Consider the following 23,813-nt stretch of genomic DNA (forward strand, 5'->3'; position numbering starts at 1 on the left):
AATTTTTATGTAAGGGTTTTTGTGGCCGGGAAAGGTTTTTATGATAATTTGAATTTCATTATAGGGAGGACTCCCATACAAACAACACAAATTTATGCATAACTCGAGAAATAATTTAAATTGGGCTGTAGGTGTTTTAAGAAGCAATAAATATTTCTCTGATAGATTGACACCCCTCCTTGATCTGGAAACGAAAGACAAATATCTGTATAGCTCAAGATTTTATCAAGCAAATTGAACCAAACTCGGTGTGCAGTGGTTTACGGGAATAACAAATATTTTGTGGAAGACGGGCACCCCTTTCTCAAGCAAATGTAACTAAATTTGCCATGTGTAGGTTTTTGGAGACAAGAAAAGATTCTATAAGGGTATGACACCCCTCCCTACTCCCTACTCCGGAAGAAGGGAACTCCCAAACAAATTTTGAAATTACTCCCCGATCAGAAAGAAAAAACAAAAATGTAACAGAAGCTGTTAGTTTGTTACGGGAAAAACCTAACAGGCTGTGTTTTCAGTTTGATCCCGTTAGGTGTTAAAATAACAGAAATTATAACGGAAATGATTCTACTAGAATCAAACACATATCAAAATTTGTTACTAATGTATCAGCTTTCGAACGAAATAAGAAAGTATATGGAACAACATTATAACAAACATTGTTACAAACAACAGGTTTTGATAAAAACGAAAAATTAGTTAGACTTGTTTCAGAACTACTTCATTTCAGGTTTTGTTATTAAAACTCATTCAGATTCAATTTTGTTATCAACATTATATGGAAAAATACAAAATTGTATCAAAATATGTTATTTGTATCTCGCGTTGATAGAATTTTGTAATTTGTTAGTTCTGCTCTTCTGATCGGGTCGTGAACTAATCAAGCAAATGCATGAACACGTAATATTTCTACGGTGATTCAACATCTCTCTCTCCTCTGGAAGGGAGGTTTCCATACAAGGCGACATCCATGAAATACGTCACGCATATAGAGGGGAGAGGGGGCTAAAAAAATCATGACGATTTGTGACGTATGGGAAAGGGGGGTTGTAACGTTATGTGACGTCACATGAAAAATATTTATAAATAAAAGTTCGACTGAAAAATGGTTTGGTTGGTCCTTTTTATTCACAACCTTTTGATATAACCTGAAACTAATAAGACAAAAACAATAACAGCGAAAAAAATTCTTCCGAAACTGGTTGCTTCAAGGCATCAGCAGAAAGTCTTAATTCTCCAAATGGCTCTGACGCAGTGTGGCCACATTTTTATCTGCACTGGGAGCGGCAAAAATCCTGTTCATTTGTACTATTTCCGACAAAATTGGCACCAAAATCTGTTCCATTGGAACATCGTTGTTGAAAAAACTGTGACTTTATTGACTCTGGAAATATTAGTTCTAAACTACTACCTCGCTTGTCAATTAAACTTTTGGCTTGCGAGATCGTGTTCATTGTACGTGACTGAGTCTGTTACAAAGTTTAGCTCAAACGTTCCTAGCCATTTGAAAAACCTGTGCTTATCTGTACTTTTTCACAAAACTCTGTAAACTGTACAGCGCAGAATCTGTACCGAAAAAATCGATACGTTTCCAGACAAATTGTACAATTGTCTGACGAGCTCTAAAATCCGTGGAATTTATTACCGATGAGTGAGATATTATTTTTTATTGTAATTTTTCTTGGAACATCAGATAAAGCACTCCAATTCGTAATTTGATCATATGTTTAGTTGCTACAAACTTCGCAACCAACTGTGTTAACGTACAAGGTAATTTGTATTTATTCAGTTATTTAGACCTTTGTGGTCTCATTAAAGCATGTTGGGTGGGGAAAAGCCCATTTGAGAAATTCCCTAACCGCTCGAATGCATTTAAAAACCGCACAATCTTTTGATTGAACATTACCATTTTTTAAACTAAATCTAACAACAATTAAACCTACCATTGTAACAGGTGACACATGAAATTAATTAAATAGCTATGACACAATTTTAACCTAAGGCTAACAAATTACAACGTGGCGAGGTTGGTGCTACGATTCTACTGACACTTACAGTTTCTCTCGAGCCGGGATTCCAACTCACAACGAATGACTTGTTAGGTCAGTTTCGAACTTCGACTGGCAGGTACTTTGGGGCAGGACACTAAGGCTCAATTTTTTTAATAGAAGAGGGGAGTCGCTGTGACGTGACGAACTTATTTTAAACAAATCTTATGACGAGGATGTTCTCATTCCAATAAAACCAGTCAATTCAAAAAAATTGTCTTTTGAGTTTAAACGTATCCAATATCCGAGTTTTTAGGCATTTGCAGACCATAAATAAACCGCAAGATCAATCCTTGAAAGTATGTGAAAACAATTTAGAAAGTTTAAAATTAATTTTACACAGAAAACAATAGGTGGGACGAAGTTTAACGGGTCAGCTGTGATTCGTAAAATGTCCACGATCCATACAAAATTTTTAGAATATATATGAGAACCTCCATACCAAATGATCTGGAAATTTCCAAATATTCAATCGATTATTTTTGATTTGAATAAAATTTCGCACACCTGTTTGGCTAAGCAAACTTATTTTTACTAATGAGCAACCAGTTTACTCGACCATTTTCAATATGGTTGATACTTTACGTAGATTTTTTTTTCCTGTTGGGTATATTTTCCACTGAGATGAGTGATTTGATCGTTTCATCCCAATAAGGTATTATTGAACGAATTGAGCTTTATTGGAAGAAGCCACCCAAATTTCTAATGTTTGTATTAAGTGTTTATCTAAGAATTGCTTCTTCGTTTGAAATAGTAAATGTTCCGAGGTTTCTCTATCCAGGTTACAAAAGCTTAGATAGTTTATTTGACACGGCACGATACAAAAGCGACAGGCATCATCTTGTAATTTACCTTTCTGTTTTAAGTAATGTTTACTTGGGCAGTGACCCGTCACAAGGCCACTGAAGGTACATAAGTCTTTTTTGAGATACTGATCAATCAACGGGTTACTGTTTTTCAGGGTGCTCTAAATCTCTTTGATTGTCGAGCTGATTTATTGTTTGTCCAAAAGTTTGCTATCATTGATTTTCCCACTTCTCAAGTTCCATTTTGAGGGCACATTCTGAGATTCCACAAAACGGTTATGGCACTATCAATAACTGCATTGTTCCATTTCTCACCAATAGATCAGCTCTTTCATTGCCTTCAATGCCGCAATGTTCAGGTACCCAGAATAAGTTTCCTTAACTATTTCTCCGAAAAATGCATATATTTGCATTGTCTTTAGTTGATATGTCACCGTTTGTGACAGAACACTCAAAATAAATTGTGTATAAATATTAGTATATAGTCAATTCATTAGAAACTTCTCCCCTTTAAAAAAACACGCCAACAGTTTATAAGTATATTGAAGTATCGCCTAAGGTCTCCTTCAGGAATCTTTTTTGTTCTTTGCAGTATTAGTGCGTTTTTTCCGCTTCCAATTGTACAAATAAATGCAATGGATGTAAGCCTAACATAGCATCCAGTGCCTTGAAAGGGACCTTCAAATTGCTTCCGCGATGGAAATTATGTCATTTCTTGGCAACTTTGCAAATTGATATTTATTCAAAGGTTTTGGCTTCAGTTATTCTGACTTTATTTAGTCAGCGATAAGTTTTCCCATCAGTTTCAACATGAACGACGAAGGACCAATTGGTCAGACACGAACTTGTCGCCAGCTTTTTGTAATATATTTTAGCCTGTCCGATCAAACGATTATAACAAACGTGTTAGGTGCCATCCACATTCCACGTGAACAGATTTTAAACGATTCATCTCAGTTAAGCACGAACTTTCTTTGTCCTCTTGAATCATGATAGGATGTCTTCAGAACCTGGTGATTTATATGATTCAAAGGAATTTATTACCCAATTAACTCTCGCGTGAGTAAAAATACGACTTGCTAGATCCTGCAAATGCTCTCTAACCATATTTTGCCCAGATGCACCTACAATTTCTTTAGGTTCATTAGAATTGATTCCGCTGGTCGTTTTTGATTCAGTGTATGATTCCAACGAGGTCGCACTTTCGCTCACGACAGGTGAGGATCCTGGGAAGTGTACCGCCATCATCAAGTTCAAGGTTTCTGGGCCGGTGAAGGGAAAGCTCTGCTGTTTTATTTTTTCTATACATAGCTGCCGCCACAATATCACTTTAAATAATTTTTTTAATAGACAGCAGCAACATTCAATGAAGAGAAATGTCAAGAGAGCGGAAAAAATATGGCGTCGTTTTTCGTCTCTGTTTAGGCCCAAAAAGGTTAGGAACACCCTATCGCGCAACATCATATATAAACGCAGGAACCGACGGACAGATGGCAGCACACTAAAAATCCCACCCGCATTCCAGTAGTGTAAATATCTTGTGCAGCAAATGACTGCAGTGTGTTATGCTGATTTATTTACATTCAAGTCGGTTCGTGGTAGAAGTATGTAGTATTTTTACTGTTTCCGCTTACATTTGCAATAAAATGGTGAAGATAGCCCAAAACCCCATCTCAGTTTGTAATAAACCGCCCAAGAACAACGATCGCGTTTATTTTATAGCCCGAAACAGGTGGGATTCCCCAAAATATAGGAGAATAAAGTGTACTGATCAAAGTGAAAAGGTTGACTATTAATTTGCGTGAAGTGACCGGTACTTACCCGCGAAAGCAAGCTTATTTCCTCTCGTAGAGCATTGTTGCTTGTGGTTACCTGGTGCTAAAAACTTACCTGTGAATTAATCAGTGACTTGACTATCCATGTCCACTCGATCATTACGCATTCTCAAACGCTACCCGTGCATTGTTCATCCTGTAAAAAGGAAGTTGGAGCCCGAAGATACCCGTCCCGCAGTCCGCTGTTCTTGTTGAGAAGAAGCGTTAGATTTGGAAGTTGAAAGTGATTCCCCAGACCCGTTTGGAAATCATGGACCCAACATTTTGGTACCGTGACCAGGATTTCCGCCCGACCCGTCCCGTTGTGAGTGGTTAGAAGTGAAAACTAACCTTAAGTCAAGCTATTGAGCTTAGTACCCAGCCCATCCCGCCACGTGTGTGCAAGGAGGAACTTGACCTCAACAGGTTTATTTTTAATCAACCCAACCCGGCACGTGTGAAGCAGGAGGATTTCAACCTCAATTGATAGTGATTACCCAACCCATCCCAGCACTTGTGAATATAAAGGAAATATAACCTGAATTAGACACAATTATTGTTTCCGGATATCGTTCCCGATTTTATAATTAATACAAGGCCTCTTTGGAAGAGGTACCAGGTGAGTACCTTTCCAAAGCAAATAAGTGTATTTTTGCGCTACTTCCTGGGTCTTTTATGGTTCCAGAAAAATCCGTGAACTAGTTCCCGTTTGATGCTGACAGCGAAAATGCACACCGAGAAAAAATTGAAGGCGAAGGAGGTGAAGCGGAAAAATCTTCTGGAAGCTTTTAAACGGATGGAGGATTTTTTGACGAATTATGTTCCTGCTAAGCATCAACATGAAGTGCCCCTGCCACTTGATCGCTTAGAAAAATTTAATGAGACATTCGAATCGATACAGTCGGAATACGAGGAGTTCGATGATAGTGAGCAGTTTTTGATGGCTAATATGGAATGCCGTGCCAAAGTAGAAGTGCAGTATTTTCGAATAAAGGCCAGTTTACTTTCGAAGAAACCCCTTCCGGTACCCGCCCCCGTTGCTCAGTCTTCATCAGTAGAATCTCAGCCCGTCCCGTCCGGTTTAGCAAACGTTAAATTACCGACGATCACTTTGCCAGAGTTTAATGGAGATTTTAATGATTGGCTCACGTTTCATGACACATTCGTCTCGATGATCCACTCTTCGACGGAGATATCTTGTGTTCAGAAGTTTCACTATCTTCGTGCTGCACTGAAAGGTGAAGCAGCAAATTTGATCCAATCGGTTAACATCACTGCTGCAAACTATTCAGTCAAACGTTATTCGAATAAAGCTATTCTGCTTAAGCGCTGCTGAAATACCCGAAGATTCCGAACAACTCAGTTGATGCCCTTCATACAATAGTTGATGATTTTACACGTCATACTAAGGTATTGCAACAACTCGGCGAACCAGTCGAGCATTTCAGTTCAATTCTGATGGAGCTGCAGTCTTGGGAAGAATCTGCGTCTTCGGATGAACAACCCACGTATGCCAAGATGATTGAATTTTTGCTAAAGAGAACCCGTGTACTGGAGACAATTCTCATCAACCGTCCCCAACCCGTCCATCCCAGATCTGGAGACCACAACTTTGGAAACAAGAAGCCCAGCCTACCGCGTCTGAATGCAAATGCCATGACAAATCCCCCAGTAAAGATGTTTCCCCCGTGCCCTGCCTGCGAAGAGGAAAGGCATGCGATGATAGCCTGTCCTGTTTTCAACGAATTAGATGTAGAAGGTCCTATTAAAGTAGTCGCCGACAAAAGGCTTTTTAGCAACTGCTTTCGCAGCGATCATATCGATCGTAACTGTCGTTCGCATTTCAACTGCAAGCAGTGCAGTATGCGACATCATTCTATGATTCATCCCGGTCCCTTCCAAGCTAATTTGTCTACTGAAAATCGGTTCAACGTTGATAACGCTCCGCCCGGCGCATTTAAAATAAGTACAGCTGTTGTTGCTCAGTCTGCTTGTGATACCGTTTCGCTGAATGCCGCAGTTAAGGACGTTAATAAAAATGTCATCTTATCGACCGTGGTGCTTTTAGTAGTCGATGCCTACGGAAAAGAGCATCATGCCAGAGCTCTGTTAGACACCGGATCGCAACCCAATGTAATAAGTGAGCGCTTCTGCCAGCAGCTACATTTATCCCGAAAAATTGTTAACGTTCCCATTGCTGGAGTAGATGGTACAACCACTAATGCCAAGTACCAAGTTAGCGCTGAAATACGTTCCCGAGTTTGTGAATTCAAAGACATTATTGATTTTTTGGTCTTGCGAAAGGTAACCAGCGACACCCCTTCCATGTCATTTGTTGTTTACCAGTGGAAAATTCCCGATACCGTTCAGTTTGCAGATCCCAAATTTAATGTCAGTCAGAAAATTGACATGATTATCGGTGCTGGTCATTTTTACACTTACTTGCTAGAGAGCCGAATCCGCTTGGCCAATAACCAACCCATGCTTGTCGAGTCTGTATTTGGCTGGATAGTGACAGGCAGAATGAAAATTCCCGTAGAAAAATCCCCGCAGCTACCAGTATCTTGTCATATGGCGACAGTTACCCCAGTAGATGAGCTGAGTGAACGTTTTTGGGTCTTAGAAGAAGACAGCGGACCCAAATGTTCTTTCATTTAACGGTCCTGTGAAAATCCCTTATTGCGAAACCACTACCCGTAATTCCGATGGCCGATGCATTGCACGACCGTTATCATTGAACGGTTGCGACGAAGTTAACCCCAAATTTCATCAGAAATGGATTCAGTTTTACGACCAGCTCCCCCATCTAAAAGATTTTCGTAGCGATTTCCATGCCTTTGCAGCTAACTACTAGTGTGCTGCACTACACTGTTCCGCAAAGGCATCAGAGGCAGCTTATAGTGCCTGCATACATGATCGATGTGAAGCTACCGATGACCGTGTTAAGGACCACTTGATTGCATCCAAGTCAAAGGTATCCCCACTAAAACAGGTCTCTGTTCCCCGAAAAGAATTGCGTGCAGTTGAACTTGATTCCCGTTTGTATGAGATAGTTTCAGCTGCTTTGGAGGTAAAATTTAGTGCAGTTTTTTATCCGGACTGATTCGACTTTAGTTCTACACTGGTTACGTGCCCCACCCCAAACTTGGAAGACGTGTGTCGCCAACCAACTTTCCTCGATACAGTCGGCTACTCATGGTTCAACCTGGATGCATGTAGCTGAAGCTAACAATCCTGCAGATGTCTTTTCCCATGATTTTTCCACTGATCAGCTAGCCAAGAGTAACAAGTACCAACAAGGACCCAGTTGGCTACTGAAATTCAAACCTGAATGGCCTGTCCAGATAGCTACCGATGCTCCGCTTCGTCAAAAGAGATGGAACGCCCTCTTACCGTCGTTGGATTTTTCGTTCAATTCATTCACATCGTACGTAACAGAAACAACCGAATTCGCGATCCTGCTCTAATTGTGACTGAATTGAAAGCCGCAAAATGTACAGTAGTAAAATTAGTTCAACAGAGTCGTGTCCCGAAGAGCTGAAAGCTTTGCGCAGCAGTACCAGAGTTTCAAATCGATCCCGTATCAGACTGCGCAGCCTGCTCCTGAATCTCCTAGAAATAATTCGCGTCGGTTGCCGGTTTCGCCTCCGTTAGAGTAGCAGGCTAAGACTAATTGGTTTTGATTTATTAAAATTATATGAGGGGTACAATAGATCAGTTTTGTGTGTGGATTGGTAAAAAGTAGAAATGATATAAACGGAAACAATAGTGTGTCTTGTATAAAAAGAATGTAGCACGTTCATTGTAGTGCTCTAGGTGTCACACTAACCATCGACGCGACGAAGATAGTGATGATGATGATGATGATGGTGACGCTACAGTTCTCCCCTCCTAGACTAGGTTCTAGAGATGCACCGAATAGCACTATTCGGCCTTAGGCCGAATACCGAATAACCTTTTTTCCATTATTCGGTGAGACGAGTATTCGGCCGAATATTCGGCCGTATATTCGGCTGAACACAACGTTGATCGTATGATAACAAAATAACCAAATGGTCATTGTTTGAAATTTAAATTGTTTCTTTCGCTTTCCAATTGTTCATGTACGAAAACGATTGAAAATTGTCCGAACTATTGCACAAGAAATAACTAATTATGCGCCTACGGAATAAGCTAATCCGTGGCGCACCTAGTTTTTTTCTTATTTGAGTTGTCGTTTAAAAATAATGTTTTTGAGGATTATGGCTAACACAATTTAAAAGTTTGTGTCACAACTACATTTTGAGTGTTTTTGAAAAAAAAAATGCGAGAAATGAACGAGAACTGAGGATGTGACTTTGGCTCAGAAAAATAAACCTCATCCAGACAAGACATGAAAGAGATGTGTGGAGATTGCGGTTCGTGTTCCGTTTAATGAGATATATTCCTTTCTAAGCACAAGTTACATCTTCAGTTTTCGTTTACCCCCGTTCATAGAACTTTGCACTATACTTTTATAATATTTTCTGATAATCGTTGGCCACTATTCGGCTTATTCGGCATATTCGGCCGAATAATAAACTTACTATTCGGCGACCGAATAATCGGTGCATCTCTACTAGGTTCCATCAGCGGTAGCGAAGTGGAATAACAACTTGTCGGCCAGAACGAGTGATCCTAGTCGGTGGATCCGTAGTGGGTGTTGTAGACCAGGAGAATTTGTTTGTTGTTGCTATTCCGGTGTGTAGGCGGGTTTTAGTCGATCCGCGGAAACGTTGACTGTCCGTCCTTTTATATTGATCTTGAAGAACTTATTTGATCGGCTTACCACCTCGAACGGCCCTTCGTATGGAGACGATAGTGATGGTCGCACTGAATCGTTGCGTACAAAGACGGTCTTGCACGACTGCAGGTTCTGATGAACAAAAACATTTCGACTACCGTGCCATGCAGTCTCTTTTGGGCGCAAATTCTGCATCGCTTTGCGCAAGTTAGCGACGAATTCAGCTTTGTTTGGTTTCCCCGGATTGTCCACGAAAAATTCGGACGGTATTCGAAGAGTGGTTCCGTAAATCATCTCGGCAGGCGACGCCTTCATGTCCTCTTTATAGGTGGACCGCAGACCAAGCAATATCACTGGCAGATGTTCGCTCCAGTGATCCGGATCGTGACAAAGGATTGCAGATTTTAAAGTCTTGTGCCACCGTTCGATGATGCCATCTGGTTGTGGGTGGTATGCTGTCGTGCGTAGGTGGGTTGTCCCAAGCAAGCGGTTTAGCTCGAAGAACAAATTTGACTCGAACTGTCGGTCGTGACGTAGTTTGGGGTGCCAAACCGTGCAATCCACCCGGTGAACAAAGCCTCAGCTATAGTTGGAGCAGTCATGTCCGGAATTGGGAACGCCTCCGGCCAGCAGGTGAACCTGTCGATGGCTGTGAGGCAGTAGCGGTTGCCCTTACTTGGAGGGAAAGGTCCAACAATGTCGATATTGATGTGTGAAAATCGACTGTCGGGCGCTGAGTACCGAGTCACAGGTGATTGTGTGTGGCGAGTCACCTTCGAGCGTTGACATGCTCGGCCAAACGAATCGCTTTGTCATCAACTTGGTCGTTGCATGCGTGCCAGGGTGAGAGAGGTTGTGCGTTGCTTTTAGTGCGGTATTACGAAAGCGTTTCGTAACGTATGGGCGAATACGATCGTATAAGCAATCACAAAACAGTTGTTTTGCACTGCCTGGAACGGTAAAAGCTTTTGGCTTTAAAGAGGATTTAGAATTACCTTTCAAAATATTTGAAGTTCATCGTCGGTCATCTGGTCATCGGCTAGGGCGCTGAAGTCGAGCGAAGGCAAGGCCATGGTGGCTTGATCCGTCGTTATTTGTCCGATAAAGTCCAACTGGCGAGCTTGGCGGTCGGAAGCCTTGTCGGACTTTTGGTGAAACGCAAAGATGATCGGCTTATGGTCGGTGTAGATGAGGCAGTTTCTTCCTTCTAACATGAACTTAAAATGCCGCACTGCTGGGTAGATCGCAGTAAGCTCGCGATCGTATGTACTGTAGCGGAGCTGAGTTTTATCGAACTTTTTGCTGAAAAATCCCAGCGGCTGAATTTCACCATCGACGATTTAGTGTAGCACTGCTCCTGCTGCAATGTCGGAGGCATTGACCCATAAAGACAATTCAGCGGATTTGGAAGGGTGCGCTAGTAGAGTTGCCTGAGCGAGTTGTTGTTTGCATCGCTCAAAGGCTGCGATATTTCCTCTGTCCAAACTAGCGGCGAACGATCGTTGCGTTTGTTGCCCGGGGTCATTTTTAGCAACAGGATTTGGGCTTCGATGGCGTTGGGAACAAATCTTCGATAGAAATTTATCACGGCCAAAAAACTCTTTAATTCCTTCACTGTAGCTGGTAACTCGATGTTCTGAACAGCTTCTACACGTCCCGGCAATGGCCGGATACCTGCGACGGAAACGAAATGTCCCAGAAACTCCAGCGAGTCCCGTCCGAATTCGCACTTGGCGACGTTTAACGCAAGAATGTACTGTTTGAGCCTTTCAAACAGCTGGCACAGATGTTCTCGGTGCTCTTCGGGAGATAACGAGGTGATGAACAAGTCACGATGCAGGGAAATACGAAATCCAGCCCTCGGACGACCTCGTGGATTAGCCGTTGGAAGGTTTGGGCTGCATTCCGTAAACCAAAGGTCATAAAGGAGAACTCGAACAGGCCGAACGGCGTCGTGATGGCTGTTTTCGGGATGTCGTCGGGGTGAATCGGTACCTGGTGGTAGGCCTTCTGCAAATCAACTTTTGAGAATATTGTTTTACCCTGCAAAATGGTGGTGAAGTCCTGCAGGTACGGTAGGGGATACCGATCCGGTACGGTTTGGGCATTTAGGCGACGATAGTCTCCACATGGGTGCCAGGAGCCATCCGCCTTCTTCACCATATGGAGTGGGCTGGCCCAGTTACTGCTGGACGGGCGACAGATTCCCAGCTTTATTAAATGCTCAAATTCGGTACGAGCGGCGTCCAGTTTGTCCGGCGCAAGACGTCGGGGCCTGGCATAAACTGGTTGACCGGTCGTTACAATCTGATGCACGATCGAAAATTGGCTAACTGTTCCCGGAGTTGCTAAAGTCTTTATTGAATAGTCGCTAGTGAGAGTGCGGGAACCGACCGACTCGAGGCGAGTAGTATTGTCAATAAGGCGGTTTTGTTACAAATCGATCAACAGATCAAAGTTGCATATACAATCTGCTCCGATTATGCCCGACGCAACATCGGCGATAATAAAAGCCCACAAAAACTCGCGGCGGAGACCGAGATTAACTTTAATTAACACCTCACCGTACACTTTAATAGCAGTCCCGTTTGCGGCCTACAATTTAACTGCTGATGGTTTCACTTTGTCTGATTTCATATTTATCGGCACCACAGACACGTCGGCGCCGGTATCGATAAGAAATTGCATAGATGTAGAAGAGTCTGAAATTTTTAGGCGATAGATTGCGACTGTGTTAGAAACTTCACTGATTTCCCCCACAGGACCAGCAATATGGCGTCATTGCTGGTTGGACGCGGACTGCCGGCTGTTGGAGCAGGGTTTGCGACACTGGCGGGCATCGTTTCCGAACGTTCGATAGTACCAACACAATCCTACTGATGGTCCTCTCTCGCGACAAGAATTTCGCTCTCAGTTGCACGAGAATGTGAACGAGACCGACCGCGAGCATTCTTCTGACCGGGCAGCACTTTTTCGAGTCGTTTGGTGAGCTCAGCGATCTCACGTTTCAACTCTTGGATCGAATCGATGGCTGCAGTTTCCATAACGCTGGAGGACGCCATCGCTGAATTTTGTCCATTTTGACGGCGTTAATTTTTCGTAGGCTCATATAATCCACAATGGCGTCGGCGATGGTGGTTTTGTCTGCCGCGTTTCCCTTTGAAGCGACTACCGCAGCTTGTGCATGTGGCGGCAGTCTGGGCGCCCACTGATCTAGCAACACCGTGTCCCCGAGGGAATCGCCAGCCACCCGCTTCATCTTACTGTAGAGTTGACTGGGTTTTAGATCCCCCAGAGGCATGTCGGATAGAACACGTTGCAGACGGCGTTGCTGACTATCGACAAAGTACTCGATCAGCTTCACCTTGATGTAAGTGTACTTTTCGGCCGCAGGAGTGGCATCGCCAATCGACCGGAGCTCGAACAATTAGTTTGTTGGCACTTGTGCCATCACGATATTATACTTGCGGGAATCCTGCTGGAGATAGGAACCGATTCCCGACGCAGCGAACCAGAATTCGAGCGACATGAAATATGTTTCGATGCTCGTGTCGGCAATGCTGGACGGATTAAGCCGCGGCGCGTGTATCGACTCAACGATGGTTTATTGTCCTCAGTGGTAATTTTGCGTTTGCACTAACAGACCGAAAAACTACTTCGAACTGGCGATTCGCGGTACCCGTAGTCAAAAAGAAAGATCAGCGATTTCGTGCCCTATCACGTCGGGGTCATCACTTTAGCGTGCTATCAGATTGATTGGGCAGTTTCTCATAAAAAGATGTGCTCCGTTAGAGTAGCAGGCTAAGACTAATTGGTTTTGATTTATTGAAATTATATGAAGGGTACAATAGATCAGTTTTGTGTGTGGATTAGTAAAAAGTAGAAATGATATAAACGGGAACAATAGTGTGTCTTATATAAAAAGAATGTGGCACGTTCATTGTAGTGCTCTGAGTGTCACACCAACCATCGACGCGACGAAGATAGTGACGATGATGATGATGATGGTGACGCTATATGCAGTGTGAAGCATCAAATCGTCATTCCCGGTTTCCACCCCTGTACAAAGCTTTTGATAATATTTCGTCACAGCAAGTTCCTGCACGTAGGCTATGTTATGACTATCGCCGTCATGAAGAAAGAATTTTGGCCGCTCATCGGTGCAAGAAATGTGCTACACCAACCGTATACCATGCTGCAGTCCGAACCCGACCAAGAACGCATATCGAAACGGCTCACTGGAGATAAAATACAATGGCATCTGATTCTTCCCCATTCTCCAAATTTCGGTTTTTGGAAAGCCTCAATGAAGGCAGCCAAAAAACATCTTGTTCGTCAGCTTGGAACAGCATCGCTCTCCTACGTAGAACTCACTACTGTGCTAACTGCTATCGAAGGCTGTATGAATTCCCGCTCGCTCACCCCGCTTTACGATGACCCCAACGACCTGTCGGCATTAACCCCAGCGCATTTTCTCGTCAAAATATGATTCGCCCGCTGCCCGAACCAGACGTCATGAAAGTGCCACTAAACCGTTTGGATGAACAGCAGCGCATACAAGCATACTCCCAGCGATTCTGGCAATCCCACACGCATTCCAGTAGTGTAAATATCTTGTGCAGCATATGACTGCAGTGTGTTGTGCTGATTTATTTACATTCGAGTCGGTTCGTGGTGGAAGTATTTAGTATTTTTACCCTATCGCGCAACATCATATATAAACGCAGGAACCGACGGACAGATGGCAGCACACTAAAAATCCCACCCGCATTCCAGTAGTGTAAATATCTTGTGCAGCATATGACTGCAGTGTGTTATGCTGATTTATTTACATTCGAGTCGGTTCGTGGTAGAAGTATTTAGTATTTTTACTGTTTCCGCTTACATTTGCTATAAAATGGTGGAGATAGCCCGAAACCTCATCTCAGTTTGTAATAAACCGCCCAAGAACAACGATCGCGTTTATTTTATAGCCCGAAACAGGTGGGATTCCCCAAAATATAGGAGAATAAAGTGTACTGATCAAAGTGAAAAGGTTGACTATTAATTTGCGTGACGTGACCGGTACTTACCCGCGAAAGCAAGCTTATTTCCTCTCGTAGAGCATTGTTGCTTGTGGTTACCTGGTGCTAAAAACTTACCTGTGAATTAATCAGTGACTTGACTATCCGTGTCCGCTAGATCAGTACGCATTCTCGAACGCTACCCGTGCATTGTTCATCCTGTAAAAAAGAAGTTGGAGCCCGAAAATACCCGTCCCGCAGTCCGCTGTTCCTGTTGAGAAGAAGCGTTAGATTCGGAAGTTGAAAGTGATTCCCCAGACCCGTTTGGAAATCCTGGACCCAACAGTCCCTATCGGTCTACTTTTGTAGCGCTCTTGCATGAGCATGAGCATGAGCATGATTGACCGCCCGCGGTTGCTACTCCGTTATTGCCAGATCAGCTGTAATTACACAGAGAACCAACAGATTAAAGATGCACCGAATATTCGGTCGCCGAATATTCGGGCCGAATATCAGCAAAAATTTGATTTTGCCGAATATTCGGCTCGCCGAATAGTAAGTTTATTATTCGGCCGAATATGCCGAATAAGCCGAAAAGTGGCCAACGATTATCAGAAAATATAATAAAAGTATAATGCAAAGTTCTATGAACGGGGGTAAACGAAAACTGAAAATGTATCTTGGGCTTAGGAAGGAATATATCTCATTAAACGGAACACGAACCGCAATCTCCACACATCTCTTTCATGTCTTGTCTGGATGAGGTTTATTTTTCTGAGCCAAAGTCACATCCTCAGTTCTCGTTCATTTCTCGCATTTTTTTTTTCAAAAACACTCAAAATGTAGTTGTGACACAAACTTTTAAATTGTGTTAGCCATAATCCTCAAAAACATTATTTTTAAACGACAACTCAAATAAGAACAAAACTAGGTGCGCCACGGATTAGCTTATTCCGTAGGCGCATAATTAATTATTTCTTGTGCAATAGTTCGGACAATTTTCAATCGTTTTCGTACATGAACAATTGGAAAGCGAATAAAACAATTTAAATTTTAAACAATGACCATTTGGTTATTTTGTTATCATACTATCAACGTTGTGTTCAGCCGAATAATGGAAAAAAGGTTATTCGGTATTCGGCCTAAGGCCGAATCGTGCTATTCGATGCATCTCTACAACAGGTGATGTTTGGGACCAACATGCATCCTCAATATGTAAAAACAGGTGACCTAAATCTTTATATTAGGCAATACCAGTGCCGGCCGCATCCAAAAACAGGTCAAAGAAGGAGTTTGTATAGGAATGTGTTGACGTGATACTCGCTTTATTGGAAGCCGAGAACACTTCTGCACTTCCACAATAAATCACTGGGATGTCGGAGAAAGGGAAACGTATACAGCAGGGTTCGTTTTGGTAAACGATGCGCTAATTTCGAATTTCGGATTCTTCAGAACAAGTGTCGCGCCTACAAGTTTATTACATCCACCACGATTTTCATAATGTGATTCAAACTTATTTTGTTTGATAATGTAACACCGGAACAATAAAACGTACACGAGGATACAGGACCTTTGACTAAACCGAGACCACTTAAAATTACCGTATATCTCCTCGTAAGGTGATCCTCTTAATACCTAAAACTATTGCGCGTTGTTGATCTATCTGTAGATAATACGACCTCATGGAAGGTATCGACGCGGAGGTTGAAATGATATTTATCGATTGAACGAAATCTACTTCGATTTGCGATGTATTAATTTAGATGCAACGCGCGAGCAGTCTCCGGCTCAACGTTGATGAAGATCAGAAAGATATGATGAAATATCTGGGTTTACTTCGCGAAATCACCAGACGCCGGATAAGCAAAACTCGCCCGGTATTCAGCACGCGTTTACACCGAAGCGTTACGAACAACCGCGTTAAACCCGCCGGCCGACACAGACGCGCAGGAACTCGGCGTTTACGTCGATTATCTCTAAACGATGTATGAGTTGCCTAATAAATATGAAAATTGGCAAAGTTCCATGCATCCAAAGCCTCAACAATTTAAAAAATGCAAATATACATATTAGCCAGAATATATTTTTAAATTTGTTGACAAAGTGCCAAACTAGTCATAAATATAACATATTATGTCAAACAACTGGTTAAAAGCTAGAACAATCAAAAAATCAAAGCATATGATTCCGGAGAAACACATACTCCAAACTCCACAAACCACACTAACACTTTGTGGACAAAAACAAAACTTGTTACTGAAACCCTACGAGAAATATACCGCGCTCAAAATTTCAATGATGAAATTAAAATCTCTCTGTATCTGTTTTCTCACAAAAAGTAGAAACAAGCACCAAAATATCACTTTACAATACAGACAAGACAAAACGTATACTTAGCTTTCATATCTTCATTTTCCAGTTGTTTATCGGTCTACTTTTGTAGCGCTCTTATTGAAAAACCAAGTATTTTTTATTATACGACCATGGCTTCTGGAGAAAAGAAATATCCAGTTTTTTGAGCGAAAGCTTGCAAAGTACCGCCCCCTTTGCATGATAAAGATTTGCTTGGACTAATAATACTATAGATGTTGGATAATTTTTTTTTCATGAAAACTACAAAAGATTAGCTTAACATTGATCAATCCTTGAAAGTATGTGGAAACAATTTAAAATGTTTAAAATTAATTTCACACAAAAACAATAGGTGGGACAAAGTTTGACGGGTCAGCTGTGATTCGTAGAATGTCCACGATCCATACAAAATTTTTAGAATATATATGAGAACCTCCATACCAAATGATCTGGAAATTTCCAAATATTCAATCGATTATTTTTGATTTGAATAAAATTTCGCACACCAAACGCTAATCAAACTAAGTATTTTTAACTGACGAGCAACCAGTTTACTCGACTATTTTCAATATGGTTGATACTTTAGGTAGATTTTTTTTCCTGTTGGGTACATTTTCCACTGAGATGAGTGATTTGATCGATTTTTCCCATTTCTCAAGTTTCATTTTGAGAGCACATTCTAAGATTCCACAAAACGGTTATGGCACTATCAATAACTGCATTGTTCCATTTCTCACCAATAGATCAGCTTTTTCATTGCCTTCAATGCCGCAACGTTCAGGTACCCAGAATAAGTTTCCTTAACTATTTCTCCGAAAAATGTATATATTTGCATTGTCTATAGTTGATATGTCACCGTTTGTGGCAGAACACTCAAAATAAATTGTGTATAAATATTAGTATATAGTCAATTCATTAGAAACTTCTCCCCTTTGAAAAAAACACGCCAACAGTTTATAAGTATATTGAAGTATCGCCTAAGGTCTCCTTCAGGAATCTTTTTTTTCTTTGCAGTATTAGTGCGTTTTTTCCGCTTCCAATTGTACAAATAAATGCAATAGATGTAAGTCTAACATAGCATCCAGTGCCTTGAAAGGGACCTTCGAATTGCTTCCGCGATGGAAATTATGGCAATACTTAGCAACTTTGCAAATTGATATTTATTCAAAGGTTTTGGCTTCAGTTATTCTGACTTTATTTAGTCATCGATAAGTTTTTCCATCAGTTTCATCATGAACGACGAAGAACCTATTGGTCAGACACGAACTTGTCGCCAGCTTTTTGGAATATATTTTAGCCTGTCCGATCAAACGATTACAACAAACGTGTAAGAGGCCATCCACATTCCACGTGAACAGATTTTGAACGATTCATCTCAGTTAAGTACGAACTTCCTTTGTCCTCTTGAATCATGATAAGGCGTCTTCAGAACCTGGTGATTTATATGATTCAAAGGAATTTATTGCCCAATTAACTCTCGCGTGAGTAAAAGTACGACTTGCTAAATCCTGCGAATGCTCTCTGGCTGTGGTAAAATATTCCCACGTCTTTACATTCCCACGCTTAAAAATGTAACCTAGATCTTTACGATCCTGGTACTTAATTTACGGACTGTGAAATCTTATTTTACAGAACCGCTAGACCTTCTTTTCCATTAACACAACAAGTCAAGTGTTTACTGCACTTGGTTCCTTGTTGTGTTCCCAATATCAAATATCAACTTTCAACATTTGGGCTTGTTTCTATTCCGCATAGCAAAGAATGCAGGCCAAGAACAAGCACACCACTCGAACAGCAACAATATTGCCAGATGGCCCAGTTCTGTTTGTTTTGTTTTACGGCGACCTTCTTCGCGCTGCTGCCGCGCTGTTGTCGCGATGCGCGTTCGAAAGAGGCGTGCGCTATGAAGTTCACCAACACCTATGAGTGTTATGCGTGATTGGTGAACTCAGCTTGAACACTTGAATACACTCATGACTAGCAACCTAAAGTTGTATGCGAATTATAAACTTTATGTAGAAAATAAGTTGTGTAGAGTATAAGTTTCCTTCTCCCAAATTAACTTAATAAAAGTCACTCAATAACTAGACATGCGTTGTTTCGCACCCAAGAACAATGATATCACAGTCCAGAAGAGGCTTTAACGAAGCCAGTTTAGTTCCAGTTTAGTTCATGGCGACCGTTAAACAGTTGACAGTGAAAAAGTTTATAAAGAATGTTGAAAAGTGAAAAATAGAAAGTGTCAGAAAATGGAAAATAACCCATCTTATGAAGAAACAGTAAAAACGGTGGGGGACCAAACCGTCACCATGGTGGAAAATCAAGAAGTGCATTCTTCCGCCCACGAACAGCATGCGTGGAAACGAATATTATATTGGCAATAGTCATAGTGCAAATGGTGGCTATAATAATCAGACAATTAATAAAGATTGTAAAAAAGGCCTTAGAGCAAGCGGCCAACCGAGCAGTGATACAACAAGTGTAGAAAAAAAAAACAAACAGTAAATCAAAATGAAAAATTAAACCACCTGAAACAATTAGACAATGATACAGATACGCAGATGGTACAGATAACAGCCGCGAAAATTTACAACCAAAGTGATAAATACTATCGTACTGCAGCCAGCTACAACAAGTGTGTGAATATCGACGAAGCCCTGGACAGATTTATGGGTTCAATCATGATTGAAGGAATCGACCGGCCGCATCTCGAAATCTATTGTGTGTTATTAGCAACTTTCGGTGCTGGAAGTGATGAAGATCCCACCAATAAGACGACCAGCCGCATTTAGAAATCGATTGTGTGTGATGAGCTACTTGCGGTGCTTGAAGTGATGAAGATCCCACCAGGAAGACGACCGGCCGCATCCTGACATCGATTGTGCGACGAGCAACTTTTGGTGCATAAAGGTAACTAGCAAGTGCATATTGTTTCGGCAAGATGGCAACGATTCGGATAGCGGTTGGACACCGTAGGTTAAGCCGTAGGATAGAACCAGAAAATTATTGTTTGTGGAGAGTCATTACAGAATAGGGTGTGCACGGCTGTAGAAAGTATCCATATAGGTGATTTTTTTTTCTGATTCTTCTTTCTGAAAAATTTTATAACGAAATGCCGGATCCATCAACTTTCGATATTAAACAGGCGACGGCTATCGTGCAAACGTACGATGGCAGCGCCGAAAACCTTGACGCATTTATAGATGCAGCCAAGTTGCTGCAAGAGTATGTTGAGCGGGCACAAGTGCAAATCGCTATAAAATTTTTAAGAACCAGACTAACTGGTAGAGCCAGAGTTGGCTTAAACGATAACTACAGTACAATTGATGAGCTTATCAGTTGTATCAAGATGAGATGCAAAGATACAACCTCACCCGAAACCGTTATTGCACAAATAAAGGCGATAAAGGTTAAAGCGAACGATATGCGTGATTATTGCGATAGCATTGAAAAATGTTGCGCAAAATTAAAGACAATATATATAGGTCAGGCTCTACCAGCGCCAGTAGTGGAAAAAATGGCGATAAAAGCTGGTATTGACGCCATGATCAGTAATGTTAACCCAGAATTGAGGTTAATTTTGAAGGCTGGTACTTTTAAGAACCTTACGGAGGCAATCACAAAGGTCGAGGAAAATAGTAAACAGGGGTCAGGTAACGAAACGCAAATATTATCCTTTGTAAGAACAGGAGGACAGGTGCCTCGTGGTAGCTTCAGAAGAAGAGGAAATTTCCGACATAACCAAAACCATGCTAGAAATTTCCACCAGAATAATAATTTTAATCAAAATAGATACAACAATAATTTCCGCCCCAGAGGAAATTTTAAGAGAAATTTCCAAGGGTTTGGAAATAACTATCGAGGCCGACGCGGTAACAACCGTCATGTGTATAACATTCAAGCTGGACAACCACCGCCAGGAATAGAACAACTACAACAGTTGTTACCTGGTATGATGATTGGTCCAGTAAACCATCAACAACAGGGGATGCAGCAACAAGCTGTACCCCAAGTACAACAGCCAGTCTACCAACAACCAAATTTTTTTGGCCAAATTCAGAGAGGGTAACTAATGTCCTCTCTATGAATCTAATTGCATCGAATTATGTCACTATGAAAACACTAATGACTAATTGCAAATGTTCCTTCATTGTTGACAGTGGAGCGGACATTTCAATTTTTAAAGGAGAAAAAAATTTACCCATTCAAAGAATTGATGTAGGAAGAAAATACAAAATAAACGTTATTACAAATAATGCCATTGAGACTATTGCAGAGACAGAAACGTGTCTCGTCCCAGAAGAAAATCTGTCATTTGTACATAATTTCCAAATTGTAAATAAAGATTTTCCCATACCTACAGATGGTATACTTGGACGCGACTTCTTAGTCAAATACAAGTGTACTATCGATTATGAATATTGGCTTTTGAATTTAAATATAGATAATCACATAATATCATTACCAATACAAGATAACGCAAATAGTGCTTTTACAATACCGGCTAGGTGCGAAATAATTAGAAGCGTACCTAATTTTACTGTAACAGAGGACTCTGTAGTGCTTTCACAAGAAATACAACCAGGTGTTTTTTGTGGAAACACTATAGTGTCTCCCACATCTCAATATATTAAATTTATAAATACTACTGAGAATCAAGTAGTTGTACATAATTTCAAACCGAATATAGATTCTCTTAGTAATTACAATAGAGTAGATAACAAAAATAGCAAAACTCGTCATGATGATTCAAGATTAAACGAGTTGAAATCACATCTAGACTCATCTCAAATACCATTTAAAGGTAAACATAAACTAATGAACTTGATTGCTAGATATCAAGATGTATTTAGTTTGCCGAACGAACAGCTATCAACGAATAATTTTTACGAACAGAATATAAATTTGCAAAACGAATCACAAGTTTATATACCCAATTATAAACAGATCCATTCTCAAGCGGATGAGATCAAAAAGCAAATTAATAAATTGATATCAGATGACATAATTGAGCCATCGTTATCTAATTTTAATTCACCTATTTTATTAGTGCCCAAAAAGTCTGAAAACAATGAAAAGAAATGGAGATTAGTTGTTGATTTTCGACAACTGAATAAGAAAATACTGGCAGATAAATTACCATTGCCACGTATAGATTCAATTTTAGATCAGCTAGGTAGAGCAAAGTACTTTACTACCCTTGATCTAATGGCTGGTTTTCACCAGATACCTTTAGCGGAGGAAGCTAGGAAATTTACAGCATTTTATTCCCCCGAAGGACATTTTCAGTTCAAACGACTACCATTCAGGTTGAACATTAGTCCAAACAGCTTTCAGCGAATGATGAATATCGCTTTAGCAGGATTGACGCCTGAATGTGCGTTTGTGTATATCGACGATATAGTCGTGATTGGATGCTCGATTGATCATCATTTAAACAATCAAGAGCAAATTTTTCAAAGGTTAAGGCATTATAATTTGAAACTTAACCCACAAAAATGCAAATTTTTTAGAACCGAAGTTACTTACTTAGGTCATAAAATAAGAAGTAATGGAATTTTACCGGACGACTCTAAATTTCAAACAATTAGAGATTATCCAGAACGTTTTGTAGCGTTCTGTAATTATTATCGCAAATTTGATCCAAATTTTGCGCATATAGCTAAACCTTTAAATAATTTACTAAATAGTAGGAGGGTGGTATCCAAGACACGACCGCATAGTTGACGTAGGACTACAATAATGTTATATTTTTATTTTGAAGCTATGTTTGATTTGAGCTCGTTTTACTTTTGTAGTTTGCTTGATTTATTTTAACCAATTTAAGCTCAACATCTTCCAAAAGAAAAGTACACTAAGCTTTTTACGCGGTTTTTTTACACGGGTTTTTACGCGGCTTTTTTTACGCGGATTCCGGAATTTACGCGGTTTTTTTTACGCGGTTTCCGGAATTTACGCGTTTTTTTTTACGTGGATTCCGGAATTTACACGGTATTTTTTTTTTGCCCGGATTTCGGTTCCCCTTCACTCGGAATGCAAAACCAACAATGGTTTTTTTTACGCGGATTCCGGAATTTACGCGGTTTTTTTTTACGCGGATTCCGGATTTTACGCGTTTTTTTTACGCGGATTCCGGAATTTACGCGGCACGTATCCCCCGCGTAAAAAGCGACATTAGTGTATTTTGGTTCGAGTGGTAATATCAAGTATCTAGGTCGTCAGCCCAAATTCATCAAGCGACACTCCAAACCACTTTGAACTAAAACTAGTTCATTAGTGGCCATTTCTACTGTTAAGGTCGTCTTTGACCAATTAAAAAGTCAAAAAAATCATGAAAAAAGAACCGTTCATTTTTGGCATGGTTCGATTTTGGCAACAGAAAAAATTCTGGCGTGTTGCCAAAATCGAACGGGGTCTGTATTTTGATTATTTCTTTGCAGCACTCTATCTTAAAAGAAAAAATATTCTCTTTAACATTCACAATGGTCCAGAAACCAAATTTAGGGGGAGATTTGGGTCTAGAGCTCTATAGCAATGTTTTAGAGAAAAACTTTTTTTTTACAAAGTTACTTAAAATTATTGGAGCTATAATTTGTAGAACAAGGTTTTCTATCTAAAAAAATAAAAAAGTTAGATACTTGATAGCATCGAAAATTTTGGTCATCCTAAAATATTCCTATAGAGCTCTAGACCCAAATTTCTCCCTGAATTTGGTTTCTGGACCGTTGATGAATACCTTTCATTCTAATGCAGCGAATTTTCTTTATTACTCGAAAAGGCAACCTTCTATAAAATAATTAATTGAGTACGATTTAGTAGAAATTAAACTTCCTTCTATATCTATTCTTCTTGTTGAAGTTGGCTCACTCACCGATCACAAAGCGGCAAAAATGTCACATAATTTTTTTTCCTGCAGTAACAAGCTCGTGGAAAAAATATCGATAACGAAGTACAGTTTTAGTTGAAAATGAATATTCTGTAGAAAATTTGAAATTGACATAGAATTCTATTAACATGTTAACATTTAATTC

General features: G+C 40.6%; 1 protein-coding gene across 1 annotated transcript in view; it reads left to right on the forward strand.

Moving 5' to 3' along the window:
* The window catches only part of LOC129720061 (NACHT and WD repeat domain-containing protein 2-like), a 302,766-nt gene that overhangs the window by 21,311 nt on the left and 257,642 nt on the right, over positions 1-23,813 (forward strand). The window lies entirely within an intron of this gene.

This window comes from Wyeomyia smithii, chromosome 2 (genome assembly GCF_029784165.1).
Source record: "Wyeomyia smithii strain HCP4-BCI-WySm-NY-G18 chromosome 2, ASM2978416v1, whole genome shotgun sequence".
NCBI lineage: Eukaryota > Metazoa > Arthropoda > Insecta > Diptera > Culicidae > Wyeomyia > Wyeomyia smithii.